This window comes from Ochotona princeps, chromosome 27 (assembly GCF_030435755.1).
Source record: "Ochotona princeps isolate mOchPri1 chromosome 27, mOchPri1.hap1, whole genome shotgun sequence".
Lineage (NCBI taxonomy): Eukaryota > Metazoa > Chordata > Mammalia > Lagomorpha > Ochotonidae > Ochotona > Ochotona princeps.
The window spans coordinates 17,285,854-17,307,095 of NC_080858.1; the positions used below are offsets into that span (position 1 = coordinate 17,285,854).

The window sequence follows — 21,242 nt, forward strand, 5'->3', positions numbered from 1 at the left end:
GAAAGGTGGGTATTGAAGGCTAGGAATAAAGACCAGGCTTGAGCTCATGGCTTGGCTAAAAGCCAGGCAGAAGGAGGCCAAGCTTGTCTTGCTGATGACTTATTCTTCAACTAGTGACCTTTCTTGGTTTTTATTCTCATCTCTGCAAATTAGGGGTGAGAAGACATGGTCCAGTAATCCTATGATGAAAGACTCCCTCTGCAGAGGTGCCATTTTAGTTTTGTAAATATGATACTCTAGGTGGAGTCAACCAGTAAGGCCATTCCTAAATAACGATAAAGATTCTGAGATGCTTGCTCATATTGCCTGAGTAAGCATTACACACCACAAAAGAAGCAGCAGCTTTGCTCTCCCTCTTCACATGCCTCCTGCAGAGGTAAAACAAAGCAAAACCAAACCAAAGGAAGGAAAGGCGGGAGGCAGAGAGGGAGGAAGGAGAAAAAGAGCAGGCGAAGGAGGGAGGGAGGGAGGAAGAGAGGAAGGAGAGAAAGAGGGAGCGAGGAAGGAAGGAAGTCCAGCCCAAGAATTCCAGGAAGGGTGCAGCTTACCTCCCTTATTTGTAGGGAATAACAAATGAGAAGGCCCTTTCCTCTGCAGGCTAAGAATTTAAACCCCTTCCTCTGCCATCTTCCAGGACTCAGTTCTTTCTGGGCTATGTGCCATTTCTCTGCTCAACGTACAGAGCTGCATTTGTGACTTTGGGCATTAGGGCTATTTTCAGAGACACTTCTGCAGGGCTGCAGGACCACAGCAAAAGCATCGAGCAACATCACTGGAACAAACAGCACTGCTTCAAGTGCTTTGTGGGAGGAGGTCAAGAGGGGGTATGAACAGTCTCCAGCCTGCTTCCATTCTCCAGGAACTTCCAGGCTTGTCTTCTGGCAGCCAAGATTATCCTTCAAGGTGTCAGGAACACAGCATATGCCACAAATTTGGAGGGATATAGCTTGTACGGTCTTTGAACAACAAAGCTCTCTGGTTATAGTTGTAGAAGGAAGACCTACACTTTCAATTGTCTCATAAAACTCCAAGTTCTCCACCCTGCTGTGTCTCACTCTGATGCCTCCAGCTCTTTACTCTGCTACTCTGGGACTTACCAATCAGATAAAAATCCTGTACCTCCAAGAGCAGCGTCATGAACCAGGAAGGGATCTCCTCATTAGATTAAGCTGCAGGGTTAAACAAGATCCACCAAATTAAAGGAGAGGTGGCAGGTTCACCCATCTACAGCAAAACAGTTTCCCTGTGAAGGAAAACTCACCTCTGTACCTAAGGTCCCCCGCACAGGGTGGATGCCTTCCAATTTTTCAGCTCTGACACTCTCCTTTCTTCCCTCTCAGTGCACCACCTGTGAGACAGCTGTGGGCATGTGTTAACAAAATGAATTAAAACAGATTGGCCTGAGGATTTGAGAATTTGCTGAAACTCCAGGAGTCCTCCTAGGGTAACCTGAACCGGAGCAGAGGCTTTGCAACCAGGCAGACCTGGTTTAATTGGATTTCCAGGCACAGAGCTTTTAAAAGAGATAGATTCATCTACGTATCTATCTAGCAGGAAGAGTGACAGAGAGATTTTTCATCTGCTGGGCCTTTCCAAAGGCCCACAATGGCCAGGGATGGGCCAGGCAGAAGCCAGGAGCCAGAAACTCCACCCGGATCTCCCATGAGGGTGCTAGGACTCAGCCATCTTCTGTTGCCTTCCTAGGCACATCAGCAGGAAGCCAGGTTGGAGGCAGAGCAGCTGGGACTTGAAACAGAGATCCCATATTGGATGCTGCTATCTTGAGTGGCAGGTTAACCTATCTGGCCACAATACCAGCTCCAAGATATAGGCCTTTTGAGCAAAGCTTTCAGCCTCCATTTTTCCATCTGAAAAAAATAGAAATATCATCTAATCTGTTGAGTTCTTAATAAATATGATGCAATTAAGTCAGTTCCTTGACACATAGACAACAAAGAAATGGTAGATTTAATCTAATAATATTGATAGAGAAGTAAGGTGCTACAGCACACAGGGGCAAGCTAAAGAGAAAAATAGTATATTTCTGAAGCCTTTTCTTTAGCTTGAATCACCCACTGATTGGAAGCAACATGTACAGGTGGATAATAGAAGTAAGCATAATAGGTGTAAGGCAAGGTAGTGAACAAGTCAACAGAAGCGAGCATTACACAACAAGCTGCAGCTTTGGGATCCACAGACAAGGGCTGAGGCTTTGAGCAAGAGTTGCTGCAGAGAAAGAATGAGCTGGGCTCCCCTCTAGGGCAGCAACTGTGTCCCTCAGGGTCCTAAGCAGACGTGGCATGGAAGGGAGGAGTGTTTCCTTTCTGCTTGGATATTCCTGTCCCTACCAGGATCAGGTGAACCAGAACACCACCCCACCCTTGACTGTAGACTGAGAGCCATGGGAAAAGCCTAGACTCAGAGACACAGAACATTCATGACCCTTAATGCTTGAACAAAACACAACCTGGAGTGTAGCACTTGAGCACTTGGGGACAAGGCAGGCTGACTGCAGCACTAGGTTCTCTGAAACCTTTGCAAGATGATAATGAACCAGGGGCTGGTGTTACAGCACAGTGGGTTAAGCTGCTGCCTACAATGCCTACATCTCACACTGGAGCTCTGATTCAAGTCCTGTTTGCTCCATTTCCAATCCAGCTCCCTGCTACTGTGGTCCAAGTACTTGAGATCCTGTCACTCATGTGGGAGATTGGGATTGCATTTCTACCTGGCCCAACCCTGGCCACTGTGGCTATTTGGGGAGTGAATAAGCAGCTGACAGATCTCTCTCACTCACACTCTGTATTTCAAATAAATAAGTAAATATCTGAAAGACAATAATAATAAACATGAACTACATCAACTTACAAAAACAAGTAAGATACTTGCCATGACACCTGCCCAACTGAGATACCTCTGCCATTCAGAGGTGTGGAATGCAGCCAGACTGCAGCTGAAAGCTAGGATAAAGTGTACTTTCTAAACCACATACTGAACTGAGCCGCATTTCCTTTCCTAAGTCTTAAATCAATTCAAAGTGGATTTAAGTATAAAAATACTTAAAGACGTACCCACCTCGTAAACCAGAACAGAATCAATCTTATAAAACTGGGAATTAAGTGCTAATCAAAATTTCGAAATACACAGAAAATCACACCTAAACTACAGATTGGGAATTCAACCCCCATTAGATGAACAACAACGGAAAATAAGGGACTCACATATGGCAGGTGGTGGTGCTGGTGATGGTAATGAAGAGACTATACTTCCTGGCACTGGATCCCCAGAGTAAGGACAAATAATTATCTAGCCAGGATGAACTGGCTCTGGCTCCTCACTACAAGGGTCTCCATACCTAATCCTGCAGAATCTACCCGCATACAGGTGTGGCCTTTGAGAACTACATTGGGTTACAACTCACAGGAGAGAATTCAGTCCCCTCATAGAAGAACAGAGAAAACTAATCACATTTACAACTTAGCAATTATTCCTTGTATTATCAGCAAATTATCCAAGGATGAGGCTAGTCTGTGTGTGTGTATGTTTTCAGTATCTAAGTGCTATTACAATTGCACGTGTTTTAACCATATAAATCATTTGCAACTTAAACGTATTTTGTTGGAATGCTTTCTCTAGATCTTGAAATCTCAGAGGAAAACAAAAATGTGAACCTCCATCATTTGGACCAGTGGTACAGAATGATTTATCTGTGTTGCTTAAAAATAATAAGGGTTAGGGCCCAGCGCGATAGCATAACGGCTAAAGTCCTTGCCTTGAATGCTCCAGGATCCCATATGGTCACCGGTTCTAATCCCCGCAGCCCCACTTCCCATCCAGCTCCCTGCTTGTGGCCCAGGAAAAACAGTCAAGGACAGCCTAAAGCCTTGGGACTCTGCACCCACGTGGGAGACCCAGAAGAGCTCCTAGCTCCTGGCTTTGGACTGGCTCAGCTCCAGCCATTGCAGTCACTTGGGGAGCAAACCATTGAATGAACATCTTCCTCTCTGTCTCTCCTTCTCTCTGTATATCTGCCTTTCCAACAAAAATAAATAAGTCTTTAAAAAAATATATATATATAAGGATTAGCCTAGTTCCTTGGGCCTGTCTGTGCTGTAGGTGCCAGGTCTGTGAGCCCCGGGACTAGGGAGTCCAACGGGGCCCAGGTCACTTGGCCCAGGTCCTTAGGCCTGCCTGCAAGGACTGGTCCTCCTCAGCGGAAAAGACAAAGCAGTGGAGGGCAGGCCATGATGAACATGGAGGATGTGGCAGCCCATGGCTGCCTGTAGAGGACATCTAGTACCACAGCAGAGGAAGGAGAACAGAACAGACTGGACAACTACCCCAGCCAGATGATGACAGCAAATATCTGGATGAATGGAGGCCATAAGGTCAACTGTGTCAGCCAATGGACACTGGAAGTTTTCCTCATCCTTGGATCAATGAGATTGACAGCATCTCAGAACTATGGAAGCCACCTGGACAGAACCCTCGAAGCATACACCACATCAGGACCCTGGGTTGACATCAGGTAGCTGTTCCCCACCCCCCGGGCACTGGGGCAGTTGGGAGGCTGGGTATGAATTCTTCCCTTATCTCCTCCTTTTCCCAAAAAATAGGAAGAAAAATTAGAAAAATTGGAAGCAATGATCACACATACTTTTCCCTGACCCTTGACCGTTAACATCATCAAAAATAAATTAATATATATATATATATATATATATATATATATATATATATATGGCTTAGGAGGAATCAAAATCATATTTTTAGAATGACTTGGAAAGTGGGGCCTTGGGGTAGGTTTGAAGTGGAAGAGGAGGAAAGGCTGGTGGAACAAAAGGGCAGTGGGTAGGTACATGCACACCTGAGACACCCCATCAGGCAGCTTTACTTGAATCAAATGAGTAGGCAGGCAGAGAAAAACAAGGGTTTGATTCCAAGTAGCCCAGAGTTGGAGAGTGTCTCACATGTTCAGATATGTGACCAAACAAGCTAACTTGGCCACAAAGCCCCAGTTTCCTGTAGTTTCAGATTTACTCATCTAAAAAACACGGGCCCTTCTAGCCATTGTACAGCAACGGCCCAGTGATACCCAAGAGAATGGGCTGTAGATGCAAAAGCTGAAGAAGGGAGGGACTACACAAGTCCTGGCTCCTGTCCCTCCCTGTTCTGGGCCCAGCTGGCCTCTCCCCGCAGTAAGTCTGGTGGCCTGACCTGGCTGCTCCACAGCCTGACAGCACACTCAGAGGGGCTCCTCTCAGGGACCTAGTCGCAACACACCGGCCAAGGAGAGTGAGTTTCCACAGCTACGAACCCTCAGGCAGCACAATTTGAGGAGTGGCCTTTGTGCACACTGCATATTTAAAGTATCAGCCCACATGGAAGTGACTGCTTTTCCTTAGTCCAACCCACACTCAAGAGTTTAGCTTGGATCCCATTTCTCTTCCTCTTGTCCTACTTTCCCCTTGCAGCTGAGCGAGGTTTTTCCATTTCCTTGTGCAGACATGTGAGGCCTCGCACCCCCCCATCTCTCCCACCCCACTCGTCCACACATCTGGAAGAACCATGTCCACATCTGGAAGCCATTCCCATCTGGCTTCCTTCTTTCGACATTCTTTGCTTTGAAACTCAATCCATGCAACCTCTTGTTCAAAAGGGCGTCTGAACCACTGGAATCATTTGCAGAGACTCGGGAAAGAATCTTTGTTTTAACCCTCCAGGGTGGAAGATGTGACTCCAACCAACCCAACAGTATGCTTCTGACAGCTTCAAATAAACAAATAAATAAAATAATGTTGCCTTCTTGAACTTGTTTTACAAGGACTGGAAGTTCCAGCCTTGGTCACATGCAGAAGGAAGGTGGAAAGTGAGATGCTCAGTAATGGCAAGCATGAGTCCACAGATCAGCTCCGTGGCCTTGAACATGATGAGTCATTTCCTTATCAATAAAATTGGGACTCACTATTTAAAACTGGGCAAACAATCCCTGTTTTATGACTCCACAGGAGTGTGGAAAGATAAAGTGAAGTAACATTGCTCATGTACCCTGTCTCACACCTGTGTACCCATAAGGGAGCTTTAGAGGAAGGTGGAAGGGTTGTGTCAGGGTGAGCAGCTTCTGCATTTGCACACACATTCACACACACAAACCCATAAACCCATGTGGGACTCCAAGGTTACGGCTCAGTGACAGACCACTGAGCCGGGGAAGGCAGAAATGTCTGGAATACATGAGCCCTGCTGACAGCCACGTGCTCTTTCTGACCAAGTCCAGGGTAAAGTATCTGATCAGCAGTTCTCAGATGCAATCTACACGTATGTTAGCCAGCCACGGCAAGGGAATGCAGATTTCCACCCAGTGATTTGGCATGGGGCTCAGCTCTACACTTCTAACAAGCCCCCGGACTGTTCTACGCCACTTGTGCCAGATCCTGTTTGACTAACCTGTGACTAGGGAAATGGACCCCAACACCAAACTCGCTGTCTCAGTTAGCAAGTGGATGTGTCAGTTTGTGGGGCCACACCTAATTCTCAGGCACCAGGGAAGGCATGAAATGAAACGGAATTCACATTCCTGAAACGCCAAAGCCCAGTGTGGCTCCACCTTTTTGTTTTCCTGCCTTAAGGAAGGGGACACTAACTCTTCTTGCCTCACCTGCTTCCCCACCTTCCAGAACTGCCTCTCTTGAGCCAGTTTTAACCTACATGGCTGGCTGCCTTTGACCATCAGCAAGTTTCCCAACTCCCAGGCTGGCTGCTGGGAGAAGCACTCTTTCAGCCAAGCACCACCAGTCAGGTGCCCGTGCCCCTGAGCTGTGTTGCCTGGCAACCTGGGAGTGGGAGATATCAGGAAGGCAGGAGGGGAGGCGGTGGGAGAGCCTGTGCTGAAGCCCTCCCCTACACACCCAGCGGGATGGGATGTTAAGCCTCCCAGGCAGGGTGCCTCTGGGTGTGAACCTAGAAAGCAGGAGGCTAGAAGCATGAAAGTAATCGTTTTTTCCATATTATCATCTTTAAACACTAATGATACAAGGAGAGAAAAATCTTCCTTCTTAGATGGGTTGGCAAAGGCTGGAAGGAAAAAATGGGAAAACGACTTATAAAAACCAAGGGAGTTGTTATGGGGTGTGGAGAGGGTGGGGAGAAGTTGGCAAAAGATTCTGAGCTAAAAGCTAAGATGCACATATTGGTTACTCAGTACCATGTAAATTAATTCCATAAATGTTGTAAATTGCCGTGGATGTTGTGTTGTGGCTTTAAATTGATCGGGATGATATTCTGCCAGCTCTACCTTCAGACTAGAGATGGTCTCCCCAAGAAACCGTTGAATTTACCTGGACAACAAGATGCTGGACTCTATGCTTGGTATATGCTTGCAATGAAAGAATCTTGACTGAATTTGAACTGTAATACTGCAACAAGGTGGAGGAGGGTACGGGGAGGGGTTGGGGGATTTCCAGAGCCTATGAAACTGTGTCACATAATGCAATGTAATTAATAAAATATAAATAAATAAAAGCTAAGATGTGTCTTGAAAAGTGGCCTAAAGAGCAGAACTAAGAGGCAACCCAGGCAGAGGCTTCTGAATAAGGAAGCGTGGGCTGTCCATGTGGCCTGCCACCGCCGGCTCTACTCCCTTGGCAGGGGCCACCGCAGCCAACAGGAAGGCCCAGACAGCACAACAGGGCCATGTGGAGGTGCTAATGTAGCAGGGAAGACTGGGAATCACTTCACAGAGGTTCTCCAAAGAGTATCAAAATTGCCTGGGATCAGGCAAGTCGGCTCCCTGCTGTTCCCATCCTCCATGTCAGCCTATACTACAGAGCCATGAAGATGATCCTTCTAAAACGTGGAGGGAACCACCTGCTCAAAATTCCCCATAGCTGCCATTACCAGCTAAGGAAATGCCAGACTTTTAGCACATACGATGCTTTCTCGGCAATGTCTCCCTCCACCAACCTCACCACAACCCAGCCACCCAACCAAGCCATGATTTTTAACCCTTTCATTCCCTTGCACATTGCCCTTACTGCCCATTTGGTTTTTCTTCTAAATAAACCCTAATTAGCCTTCTAAAAACATACAAATTTTGCTGCAAGCACAGCCATGCAGAATTGTCCTGCAGCGCTGACATCCCACATGAGCACCAGTTCTAGTCCTGCTTGCTTCAGTTCTGATCCAGCTGCCTGCTTATGGCCTGGGAAAGCAGTAGAGGAAAACCTTGGGCTCCTATCCACACACGGGAGACATGAAAGAAGCTCCTGGATCCTGGCTTCAGACCAGCCCAGCTCTCACCACTGCAGCCATTTGGGGAATGAACCAGAGGACAGAAAATCTCATCCTGTCTTCCGCTTCATCCCCTGTCACTCTTTCAAGTAAAAATAAATCTTTAACACAAACACATGCACACACGCATTTTCAGGCCAGTCTGACATTGCTGGTTAAACTGCTGCTTATCAATGCCAACATCTTTATCAAAGTTTCCATTTCAGTCCTAGCTGTTCTGCTTCCAAAACAGCTTCCTGCAAAAGCTCCCATGTACTTGGGCCTCTGCCACTGATGTGGGAGACTAGGCTGGTATTACTGATTCTTGGTTTGATATGACTCATAGCTGGCTTTTGCAGTCATTTGGGGAGTATAACAGCTGAAGAAAGATGCTCTTCTCCTTCTCTCTGCTGTTCTACCTTTCAAGTAAATAAATAAGTAAATATTTTTAATATGAAAATTTAGGAGCCACTATTAATGGTGCAATGTGTTAAGCTATTGCCGTCAATGCCAGCATCCCATATGTGCATCAGTTCACAGTCCACCTGCTCTGCTTCCTATCTAGTTCCCTGCTAATACGTCTGGAAAAGCAGCAAGTAATAGTCCAAATATTTGGGTCCCTATTACCCATGCAAGAGACCTGGAAGAAGCTCTGGCGTCCTGGCTATGGACTTGCCCGTTTCTGGTTGTTGTAGCATTTGAGGGAAAATCAAAAGAAGGAAAATGAATCAATCTCTCTCTCTCATCTATCTATCTATCTATCTATCTATCTATCTATCTATCTATCTATCTCTTCCTCCCACTCTCTCTCCCCTCCCTTTCTTCCTCTCACTCTCTGTAACTTGGCCTTTCAAATAAATCAACTAAAATTCTTTTAAATACACAAATTTACAGTTTTTAAAACAATAATGCATACACGATTTAAGGTGTGGCAGATTTAAAAGGCAATCAACAGTCTTTCTTCTCCCATTTCCCTTATCTCCCTACTCCCTGTAACAAATTATCTTCCATCTTGCTCAACTTCTTTCCTGATGGTGACACTTTCTTGTGTGTTGTACCTCTGATAAGCGAATATTCAGGCTTTAGGGAACATGCCACTATTTTCACCTTCCTAACAGAAACTTTTAATAGCTTGGAGACAGGTTTCCAAGAAAAGCACTTTGTTACAAGGTAAGAGGTCATGCTCCAAAGCCAGACTGGCCAAATGCGAATCACTAACTTCCAGCAGCCGTCCTCTGCACTCCCAGGGTCCACATCCATGAATTCAACCAAATGTGCACTGAAAATAGTTTCAAAAATCTGCATCCTAATGAACATTTTTTGTATACTAGTCCATAAACAACATAATATACTGAGTATTTACACCATGTTTGTACCGTATTAGGAGTTTCCAGTAGTCCACAGATGATTGGGAGCACACAGGGGGATGTGCACAGATTCAATGTACCTTTTATAATGAAGGGACTGAGCAGAGGCAGCTCCTGGTATCTGAGAAGGGTTCTAGAACCAACCCCGCATGGATTCCAAGGCATGGCTGCACTGACCTTGTGGGCTCCTGGTCAGCTAACAACCTCTCTGTGCTTACACTGCCTTCCAGTGTGTCCAAGAACACAAGTTGGCATTTCCTCCACCTATCAAATCTGTGCTGGTCTGGACACCTGGCTCTGGTCACCTGCAGCCAAGCTGCCTCTTTGTGCTTCACTCCATGGCTCTCCCAGGTCAATCTGCTTTAGAACCTCACGTCTTCCTCTGGCTTAATTCTTTCCCTCCTTTTGCAGGAATATATTCTCAATTTACTTCTTTTTAAAAAAAATGTGTAAAATTGGGGCCCAGTGCAGTGGCTTAGCAGCTAAAGTTCTTGCCTTGAATGTGCCAGGATCTCATACAGGCGCCGGTTCTAATCCTGGCAGCTCCACTTCCCATCCAGCTCCCTGCTTGTGGCCTGGGAAAGCAGTTGAGGACGGCCCAAAGATTTGGGACCCTGTACCCACGTGGGAGACCTGGAGGAAGTTCCTGGCTCCTGGCTTCGGATCGGTGTAGCACCAGCCATTGCGGCCACTTGGGGAGTGAATCATCAGACAGAAGATCTTCCTCTCTGTATATCCAACTTTCCAATAAAAATCAATAAATCTTTTTTTAAAATGTGTAAAGTTAAGACTTGGGATTCCTTCTGTGACTTAAAATGTTTTTTTTTTCTGAGTTTAGAGCTTTAATTGAAAATCATATTTTTTATGACTTAAGCAGTTGGCAACTGTTTTCCAGCAACCTGTCTTGCTATTGGAAGCCCTTGGTGCTCATAAATTTGTACGTTGGTATTGTTGTTCTCCAATTCTTCCTCCCTAAAAATATTTATGATACCCCTCGATGGCATTAGTGTCCTGAATTTTATAATGTTGCATTTGCTGACTTTTCTTCACTGCAGTGTGCAATAGATGATTGCTTCTTCCTTAAACTTTGTATCCTTCAACCTCAGGGAATTCTCTTGTCATATTTCTTCAGTGCAATTAAGCAAGGGAAATTTGCTGATCTATTGTACACCATGGGGATGCAGTTAATAATAAGATATTACATGCTTAAAAATTGCTAAGAGTAGATTTTAAATGTCTCCTTGCAAATAAAAACTATGTGAAGTGATACAAACATTAACTTGCTCGATCTAACCATTCTAAAATATGTACAAATATCAAAGTATCATGTTGTAGTCCATAAACAGGCAATTTTCATTGTCAATTTAAGAATACCACAAAAACAATTCTAGTAAATTTTATGTTAAAAAGATAGAGGATGGGCCAACGTTGCCACACAGCAGCGTAAGCCACAGCCTGCAACACTGGCAATCCCATCTGAATATCAGTTTGTGTCTTGGCTTCTCCACTTCCAAGCTCCCCGTTAATGTACTTGGGGAGGATGGCCCAAGTCCTTGGGCCCTTGCAACCCGTGTGGGAGTCTTGGGTGGAGTTCTAGACTCCTGGCTTCAGCCTGGCCTTACTTCTAGCCATTTTAGTCATTTAGGGAGTGAACCAATGGACAAAAAAAAAATCTCTATCTCTGTCTCTCCATTTCTCTGTCAATCTGACTCTCAAATATATATATATATATATATATATATTTAAGTTGTAGGATAAGACAGATAGAAAGAGAGTAAAACATAAACAAAAACAATAGCTCATAGCTTAACCCCAGGGCTCAACATCAAACTGATGCACAACATATCAACACCCCCTTCTTGTTCAACTGAAATGACATCCTCACCAATATCTCTGAGGATACAAATGAGACTTTGTCAAAAGCTCTTGTGAACCCTGTGTTACCTCTCATTTTACTATCAAGTCAGTTTACTTCTCTATCTTGTTTTGTCATATAGCACTGTTTCCTCCAACACCCACAGATGTGTGGCATGAGCAAAGCTGACATGAACCCAGACACAGGAGGAGACAGACAGCATGAGTCTGGATGTGGCAGCAGCTTGCACAGAACAATCTCCTCAGTTTCCTCAGAGATCAGGGATCCTTGCCAGTGATCCCAGAGTGGGAACATGTCAAATTTCCCTCAACCTCTCTCACTTCTGTCCTCTTTCAAAGCCACACTTTTTGAGTCCTCTAAATTAATCTGAGGTTTGCAGTTTCAGGCCTTTCCAGGAATCTGTAGAATGCACTGGCTCTGATGGCTACCTTCACAGTGCACATCCTCTGTCCCTTGCTGGGCCTCCCATGGCATCAGCCCCCAGTGCTCCTCCTCCTACAAGGCACAAATCACGCAACGATATACCCTCTCAGTACCTTCTCTAAATTACTGGCCATTCCTACCAGGTTTCATTCCTTTGCTATCATATCAAGATCCATATGTAGGATTAAAAGTCAGGAGCAGGTGTTTGGTCTAGCAGTTAAGCCACCAGTTGGGGCACCTGTACCCCATATCAGAGTTTCTGCGTTTGAGTTCTAGCTTCAGTCCTGATCCCAACTTTCTGCTAATGTACATCCTGCAAGGCAGCAGGTGTTGTGCAACTACTTGCTGCCAAGGTGGAAGACCTGAACTAAGTTCCCAGCAACTGGATTCACTCTGGCAAGCCTTCATTGTTGCGAGCCTTTTGGAAAGTACGCCATTAGATGGAAATGCTCTCACACTCTCTCTCCTTCTGCCTCCCAAATAAGAAAATTCATTTTAAAAAATTTCTAAAAAAATAAACATAATACCAAATGTCTTAGGAGACTTATCCAGTCTCCTAAATGTTGGCCCATCCAGTCAACACTGAAGCAATACTATACTGATACAGCCATTTTGAGAGCAAACAGGTAGAATTTACTGAGGTTAGGGACCCACCTTCCTCTTGGTCCAGCAACCTCCAGCCTGAGTATATGCCCTGAGCAATTCTTGCCAAGGACACATATACATCATCCCATCATCAGAGTGGCAGAACTGGAGGATGGGGAACAGGAAAAGGGGACAGAAAAGGAAGGGAAGCAAAGATAAGGAAGGAAAGGGAAGCAGCAAAGGAGGGAAATAAAGCCAGAATGTGACTGTGCACACTGCCTGGGATGTGTGCCATGAGCCTGGGGTGTCTTCTTTGGCTCTGTATCCCAGGATCCGTGATATGAAATTTGCCACACCAAGGGGTGTGTTAACCACCTGGGTCAGGGCACCTGGAGCTTCTGCCCCACTTGCTCTGACCCATAAGGTGAGCCATGGAGCAGAGGGCCCTGTCCACAGTCTCTCTCTCTCCCCTCTTCATACACCTGGCTCCATGGGAAAATAGCAAGCCTCACCCTCTCTAAATAAACCCTTCCCTGGCCCTCAGTAACCTCCAGGCTGAGTGTATGGCAGAGCTGTGAGCCCATTTCTCACTCCACCATCATTTCCCTCCACAGAACTGCCATGGGGTGGGTTCCACACCCCCTGGTCTATCCCTGCCCACTTCATCCCAGATTCCTAATGGATCCTGCTAACATGTGCAACCCTGTCACAGCCACTGGTGTGGAGGTGCAGCCGAGGAGCCAGGAAGAGCAAGAACTGTGCTTTCCAGAGAAAAGCAGTGATTTCAGCAGCAGGAACGGACCCTTCTAGTAATCAAAGTGGATAAGCAAACCCCACACCCTAGAGATAAGGCCTGAAACGGGGGGCTGGTTGTAGTGATGCAGGGATACAGAGCAGAGAGAGCAAAGGTGAAACCTCACAGCAAGTACGAACACATACAACAGAAGGGGTTTTTTTTTTAGCAGGGACCTCTCTTCCTAGAGCCAAATCCTGCTGTCTGCCCTGAATTCCCATGGCAGGGGTCTGGGCTCACCTGACTTCCTGGTTCCAAGACACACACCCGACCACCTTCCCTGTCCCATTAACCTACTCAGTCCTTCATGTCTCGGGACCTCATTAAGACCACAAAATGACCCTAAACCCTATCCAACTTGCTTATCATCAGCCTGCAGTACTCATTAAGCTTACACTATGCACTGAGGCCTTATCAAGTGGGCACAGAGGTCCTGCCCTGAAAATGTGTGAACAGGTGTCCACAGGTCACCCACAGGGCAAACCACTGTCCTCAGCACTTCCCACACACGTTCCCTGGCTGGCCTTCATCACCAGCAGTTAAGGTCCCAGTCTTGCTCTTTCTTAGAAGGAACCTAATTTCTCAGAGGTGAACGGGGAATCTAAGTAAAAGCCCAGGACTTCCAAGTCCATGGCACTTTGCATTACACACTGTATTTGCATTACAGACAATTCATTTCACTCAGAAACAGGAGAATACCTCAGGAAATTCATGGAAAATGGAATTCAATAAGCTTATTTTAATACAAAGACATTTTTGAAATCCATGCCTCTGTGGAGCTCTTCCAAAAGTACATGGAAAGTGCGGATTATGAAAAACCCATGCACAGATTTCAAATGTCTTGGCTCCCAAATAATCTTATTTTTGGACTTCATTTTCCATGAACTTTTTTTTTAAAGATTTATTTATATTTATTACAAAGTCAGCTATACAGAGAGGAGAGACAGAGAGGAAGATCTTCCTTCCAATGATTCACTCCCCAAGTGAGCCGCAATGGCCGGTGCGCGCCAATCCGATGCCGGGAACCTGGAACCTCTTCCGGGTCTCCCACGCGGGTGCAGGGTCCCAAGGCTTTGGGCCATCCTCGACTGCTTTCCCAGGCCACAAGCAGGGAGCTGGATGGGAAGTGGAGCCGCCGGGATTAGAACCGGCACCCATATGGGATCCTGGCGCGTTTAAGGTGAGGACTTTTAGCCGCTAGGCCACGCCGCCGGGCCCTGAACTTTTCAAAGTACCATCATACCAAACTTTACACCTTCAAGTAGTATCAAGGTATTCTAAATAGTGCGTCAAATAGAAACAAACATATGCAAAAAACCTCCAAGCTGTGTGTTCTCACATCTTCTATAGGAAGAAGGGTTGAAGAACTTAAAGAGCCCTAAAGAAAGTCACCCCTAAAAAAAAAAAACCTGGTTTGAAAGAAACAGCAGGCCATAGACTGGCACAGAAGAAAAAATAAAGCTGCAGTTAGCATCTCTCTTCATCTTACTAAGACATTCTTACAGCTGCGGAATGAATTTTCCCCTCCGCCTACCAGAATAAGAGGAATCATGGTAGGGTGGAGTCAAGCTAGACAGCACAAAAAAACAGTTCTGGTGATGAGGTAGCTAAACGCCTAACTCTCCTGAAAGGAAGTGGTGACATGTCAGCTTCTCTCCCCCTCCCCCCTCCCCTAACGCTGGCTCACTGCAGGAGACCGAACACCGGGGCTCTGAGCACATCACTTGGAGACGGCAATCCCGTGGCTGTAACTTTATTATAGACACATAAACAAGGCTCAGCACGGCCCATATAACAACAAAGTATTGCTCAACCCTGGACCCCTCCCGAGTGCCACTGTAGAGTCATCTCTCACCTTTCCTCCCTGGTTCCCATACTCTGACAAGCAGGAACCAGCACAGGCCTGAGTCATGGGGTCACATGACTGAAAGTGCACATGGGGCCTCCCTCCACACTTGGCACAACCACATGAAACCACATTACTGTGCCCTGTGCACTCAGCAGCACCAAGGCAGCTATAAGTTTACAGCAGGAAACATTCCGGGGCTGCCATCCAGCTGTCAACGCTGGACAGAAAACTCGGACTTGGAAACGATATTATGCAAGGGGCAGTGAGTGGGCTGGCTGAAGACTATTTCAGCTGGCCACGTGGGCCACTGTTATTCATAGCTGCGGTCTGCAGGACCCTACAGCACTGGGACTCCCATGTGCCGGTCCCACCGCCTCCCTCTGCTTTCCATGAAGAAGAAAAGGATTCTGAGATGGCTGCGTCCCTGGACTCTGACTCCTCATAGGCTGTGAGCTGGTTGATTAGATGGTTGGTTGATTAGTTAACTAGCTGATGAGGCAGCTAGTAGAAGAGTTAGTTTCAGAAACCACAAAAAAGATGTTAGGGCAGACATAAGTCTGCCACTTGGGATGCTTCTAACACATATCAGAATGCCTGGGTTTGAGTTCTAGCCCTACAATTCCAGCTTCCTGCTAATGTACACTCTAGGAGGGAGTGCAAGATGGTCCAAATTTGGGTCCCTGCTATCCATATGGGAGATGCAAACTGAGTTCCTGGTTTCTGGCTTTGGCCCAACCCAGTCTCGGCTATTGCAGGCACTTTGGGCTATGCATTACCAGCAGATGACAGAGTCTCTCACTCTCACTTTCCCTCTCTCTCAGGTAAATTGAATAAACATAGAAAAATAAAAAGATGCTATTTCATAGGCCTATTAATAATTTTTCTGCCCCTGTAGGAAAACAGAATAGACCTTGAACAGGAAGTTCCCACAAGGAAACTACTCTCTTTCATTCTAACAATTTCCATTTTCCTACAACTCCTGGAGTCAGACTCTCCAAATTAGTCAGACCTTAATAATCATCTGGGAAGAACCTCATTGTTTTCCAGGAAAGGAAGCCCCAGCCTACGGAATGGGAGCGACTGGCCCTTGGGTACACATTCGGTCAGAGTCATTCACCTGGGTACCAACGCACACACATCAAGAGTGAAGGAGGAGGAAGTAAACCATTGTTTTGTGTGTTTCAAGCAATGAGGTTTTCTTAAGATGGGAAAGTATCATCTCAGAGATTTTACCACCACACACACACTTTGTCTGCTCTACTTCTGTCTCCATGAGAAGATGTTTAACTGTAAGGCACTGTCAGTTTCTCCCAGCAGAAATGGGGTGGTTGGCTAGCCTACAGAAAGGAGTGGCTACTCCTGGCAAGTTCAACATGGATAGCAGGTTGTTTTTCTTTTCATTCTTTCCATTCTCACCTCCCAAATCCTAGAGCTCAACTTCTCACCCCCAAAGTGGTTCAGCAGGGTGTAGGCAGGCTGAAAAAGCCTAGGCATTCACACCAACAGGCCTCCACAGCATAGCAAGCGCATGGCATCACTCAGTGTTGGCAGCTTTACATTAGGGATGAGAATGCCATGATGCCAGAACATAATGAGATCATCTTTGGGGAAAGCCCTTGGGAAGCTCTCACGAGAAGAACTGGAAGGGATTCTCATCACTGGCTTCAGGCTGCCCCGGGCCTGACCACGCTGTTGAGTTCACAGCCCACAGGAAGGGTGTCAGTGGCTGGGCTGGGCCAGCAGTGGAGCTGCAGATTGGAAATGTGGTCTCCTCCACCTGTGTACACAGGAAAGTGCCTCTTCCCACAGTCCTCAGGGGGGAAAGGGACACAGCTGGGGCAGGTCATGGCTGAGGACAGCTGTGAGCACAATCCCAGAAAATTAAAATGTCTAACACAGCAATTAAGTACTTCCCATTGCTTGGGATGCTCTCATCCCATATCAGAGTGCATGGTTTCAAGGATGGGCTCCATTTCCAGTTCCAGCTGGGAAGCAGCAGGTTCAAGTACTTGAGTCCCTACTATCCATGTGGGATATGCAGATCAAGTCCCAGATCTTGTTTTCAGTCAGCCCCTGCCAGTCCCTGCCATCCCTGCCAGCCCCAGCAGCCCTAGCCAGCCCCAGCAGCCCCTGCCAGCCCCTGCAAGCCCCAGCAGCCCCAGTCAGCCCCTGCCAGCCTCAGCAACTGCAGACAGTTGGGGAGTAAACCAGCAGACAGGACGTATCTCTCCTCATTTCTCTGCTTCTCAAACAATTTTCTTATGTGTTGTAAAAAATAAAAGAACAGCTAAACTTTTTTGTTGTTTTTACAAAGATACTAAATAAAGGGTTAATACTACTGTATAAAGTTTCTTTTTGAAAAACTGCAAAAAAAATCAGCATATATAACTGAAAAATGTGAACAATTCACAGAAAAAGTAAGCGTAAGTATTTAATATTTAGCCTAGCATTAAAGAAATTCAAGGCGAAAATGACTGGATTTTCATAGATTAGTAAACATGCCTTTCTCAATAATATTCAATGGTGGCAAAGGTACGATTCCCTAAGGACATACATCACTGCTAATAAGAGTATACGTTGCTAGCAACATTCAGGAAAACTCTGGCAGTTTGTATTCAAATGTCCACAACTTTTTACCCTGTAGTGAACTACATATCCAGGTATCTATCTGCACCAAAAATAAGTATATAATATTAAAGGGTCCGACACATCATATACAAAGCCACCAGCAAAAAAAGAGCTGGAGAATTAGATTAGTTAGAAAAATCAGAGAGTATCAATAAGGAGGATGACAAGGCAGGCTATTCCACAGGAATGATCTAACTATTAAAGAGCTAAGACGAACAGGCATTCACTCTAATAACTAAGATGCCTGCATGAAGAGCCAGGAGATCATTTGGGGTCTCCCACATGGGTGCAGGGCCCCTATGCAATTGGCTCACCTTCTGTTGCTTTCCCAGGTATAGCAGCAGAGAGCTGAATGGGAAGTGCAGCAGCCTGGACTCAAATGAGCTCATGCCAGCCAGCTTGACCCACTGGGCGGCAGTGCGGCCCCTTACTTTTCTTTCTTCATTTATGAAGGGGTATGTTTCTCTATATCTTACATATTTAAATGACACTCTATACATCATCTTTTTATGCCCTGTGCTAGCTTCATTTCATTTCTGACACTCGCTTTTCTGGGTTTTTCAGCAAACTATTTTCATTTTTCCCATTGTTTTCACTGGTAACCTGGCAAATGTTCCACCTCTGAGATCATTTCAAAGCAATCTATTAGCCTTGCCAAGTTAATGCCTTTCCAACCTTCTCTACTCTCATGGTTCAAGATCAGTTTCTCTAATGTGATTAGAACTACACTGTTTTCTTCCAGAGCAAATGGTTCTCTTGGGCTTCTTTCTCAGGGAAAAAGAAAAAACATCCTCTCTAGGGGAAGCTTTAAGTTATTGGAACGTACTTGGTTGACGTTCATTCTCCTGCTTTAGGTTTCCTCCTTGCTCATTCAAAGCCACACATTTTATATGGTCACTTTTGAGTAGGTGGCCAAGTTTGAATTCTCAAATACTCTGGGAGCATGCATGCCACAGCAAGCATTGTGTGACCACTCCAGTGATTTGATTTCTGTGCCTCTTACCATAAAGAGCTCTGTCTAAAAAATCCTGGCAGCTGCTTCTGCATCATCTCTACGCTGTCTCCTTTCAAAGCAAATAAAAGCAGATATGTTTGCGCTACACGATTACGATCTATATCCCAGAATTTTCAGCATTTTGTTAAAAAGCAAGTTGTGGGACATGATTAAGAGACTCTGTATTCTTTTCATTTCCTTGAGGGTAACTGCTGAATTACATCTTGCTGACATTCCTAAAATCCTTGAATTGTTTGAGAGCAGAATTGTCGGCATATAATATGATCTAAATAATTTTAAAGTCTTCCCTGAATGTTAGGTAACTGGCACTCAGTGCTCTATGAAACTATCCTTTCAGAAAGCAGAAGATGCATTAAATAACATAAAATTACTTCACAAAGTTTGTGATAAAATGTAATTAAGATTTTTGGTGCAAAAATTTGTGAAGTCCATGCATAGTTTTTGCATATTACACATTTCCATGAACTTTTTAAAGACACCTTGTATGCTTGCATTTTGTATTTTATACCAACATAAACATCTTTTAATTCTATTTTCCACAACCTTTTGAAGTTCATATAATTGGAGCAAAGGGAACAAGGAAGACAGGCAATGGGAGGAGATTCTCAGCTGCTTCTTGAAGACTCAGAGCTCACGGAAGTAGTCCAGCCACAGCCCAGGCACGCGGAAAGCTAATGCCCCCAACATCTGCTCCGAAGCCCTTCCAGGCCACCCACAGAAACCCGGGCCTGCGCCGTTTCCTCTCCTCCCCCACTCCTTCTCCCAAGAGTGGGAGTGGAACACAATGAACAATAGCTTTCAGATGCAGGAAGTAGAAGAACAAAATGGAGCAGACATTAGAATCTGGAGTAGAATGAATTAACTGGTCACTTACACTTGATTGTGGGTTAAAGTGATGGAATTTATAGAACAAATGAGATTATCTTATGAGGCCTGCTTTCTCTTTGTAGTCTGCCCTTCCTTGTGTAGGATTTGAACAGCTGAGAAGGAACTCAAACAGTAACATTCTATGTAAGGAAGGAGGCAAGGAAGAAAAGAAAAGCAAAATTTTGGGGAGGAAGAAAAGGAGACAGGATGAGAGGGGAGGAGCAGGAAGGGATGCCATTTGGAGAAGAGATTTCCTAGAGAGAAAAACGAGACAAAATACTGGCTAAGACTTTATTAAATTCACAAATCTAAGCACTGTATATTTGTTCTGTGACATCTTGGACTAGGTGCTAAGGAGGATCACGAGACACACAGTGATTACATCTCCACTGCTGCCATAACTGCATCCTTCGCCTGTCAATCACATCAGGCTGCAGCCTAACCCACTCCAGGTGCCCCATGGAGAAGCCTGCAGAGGCGGGAATGGTTCCAGAGCACACCTTCACTCTGACACATGCTGAAGTCATCCTGCAGAGCTCTCTTCCTGCTACCAGGACTCACTTTGTCATTCACCTTTAAAGGAGCCAGACCAGGGCCCAGCGCCGTGGCCTAGAGGCTAAAAGTCTTCACCTTGAACGCACTGGGATCCCATATGGGTGCCAGTTCTGGTCCTGGAGGCTCCACTTCCCAACCAGCTCCCTGCTTGTTGCCTGGGAAAGCAGTCGAGGATGGCCCAATGCTTTGGGATCCTGCACCCATGTGGGAGACGTGGAGGAGGTTCCTGGCTCCTGGCTCCAGATCGGCACAGCACCAGCTGTGCGCTCAATTGGGGAGTGAATCATCGGATGGAAGATCTTCCTCTCTACTTCTCCTCCTCTCTATATATCTGACTGTAACAAAAATAAATAAATCTTTAAAAAAATAAAAAAAAATAAAGGAGCCAGACTGGAATTCCTGGGAATGACCCAACCCAGAAGAAAGGGCTTGAAGAAGAAAGGTTACACCTCCTGCTCAAACATCTCCTGATTACCTGTAGCAAATAAGGGAAACCCTAGCATCTGGACTGAGGAAAGAGGGGGACAGAGACAAGAATGAGCCCAGAGAACCCTGGTTTGAGAGCCAGTTATGAGCTGTGTGCCACTAGACAAAATTGCTCAACCTGTCTCATTTCCTCAGTTTTTGAATGACAACAGCTTACACCAGGGAAGAGCCACTGTGACCCAGCAGGCTAAACTACTACTAGGTAGGGCATCTTGTAGGGGAGTGCAGGAGCCTCTGCTGCAATCCAGCTTCCTGCTCATGCTCCTGCCCAAAGGATGGCCAAGGACTTGGGAGACAACGGATTTCCTGACAACCTGGCATGGCCCTGCCTGTTGTTGACATTTGAGGAGTGAACCAGCGAACATAAAATTCCTTTTCTCACTCTCTCTTATTCTCACCCTCTCTCCCTCCCTCTCTCACCCATTCTGCTTTTCAAATAAACAAATGAGCCCTTAAAAAAAAAAGAAGCTGTCCCATATCACAGAGACCCACTGATGATTAAGTAAGATCCCCAAGCACTCTAGAACAAT

At 45.7% G+C, this 21,242-nt stretch overlaps 1 long non-coding RNA gene across 1 annotated transcript in view; it reads right to left on the reverse strand.

The window, feature by feature from the left end:
• Nucleotides 1–1,788: 1,788 nt before the first annotated feature.
• Nucleotides 1,789–21,242, reverse strand: part of LOC131478115 (uncharacterized) — a 66,562-nt gene continuing 47,108 nt past the window's right edge. The window contains exon 3 of the long non-coding RNA XR_009244308.1: nt 1,789–1,868. This is a non-coding gene — a long non-coding RNA (uncharacterized LOC131478115). The remainder of the gene's footprint in view (nt 1,869–21,242) is intronic.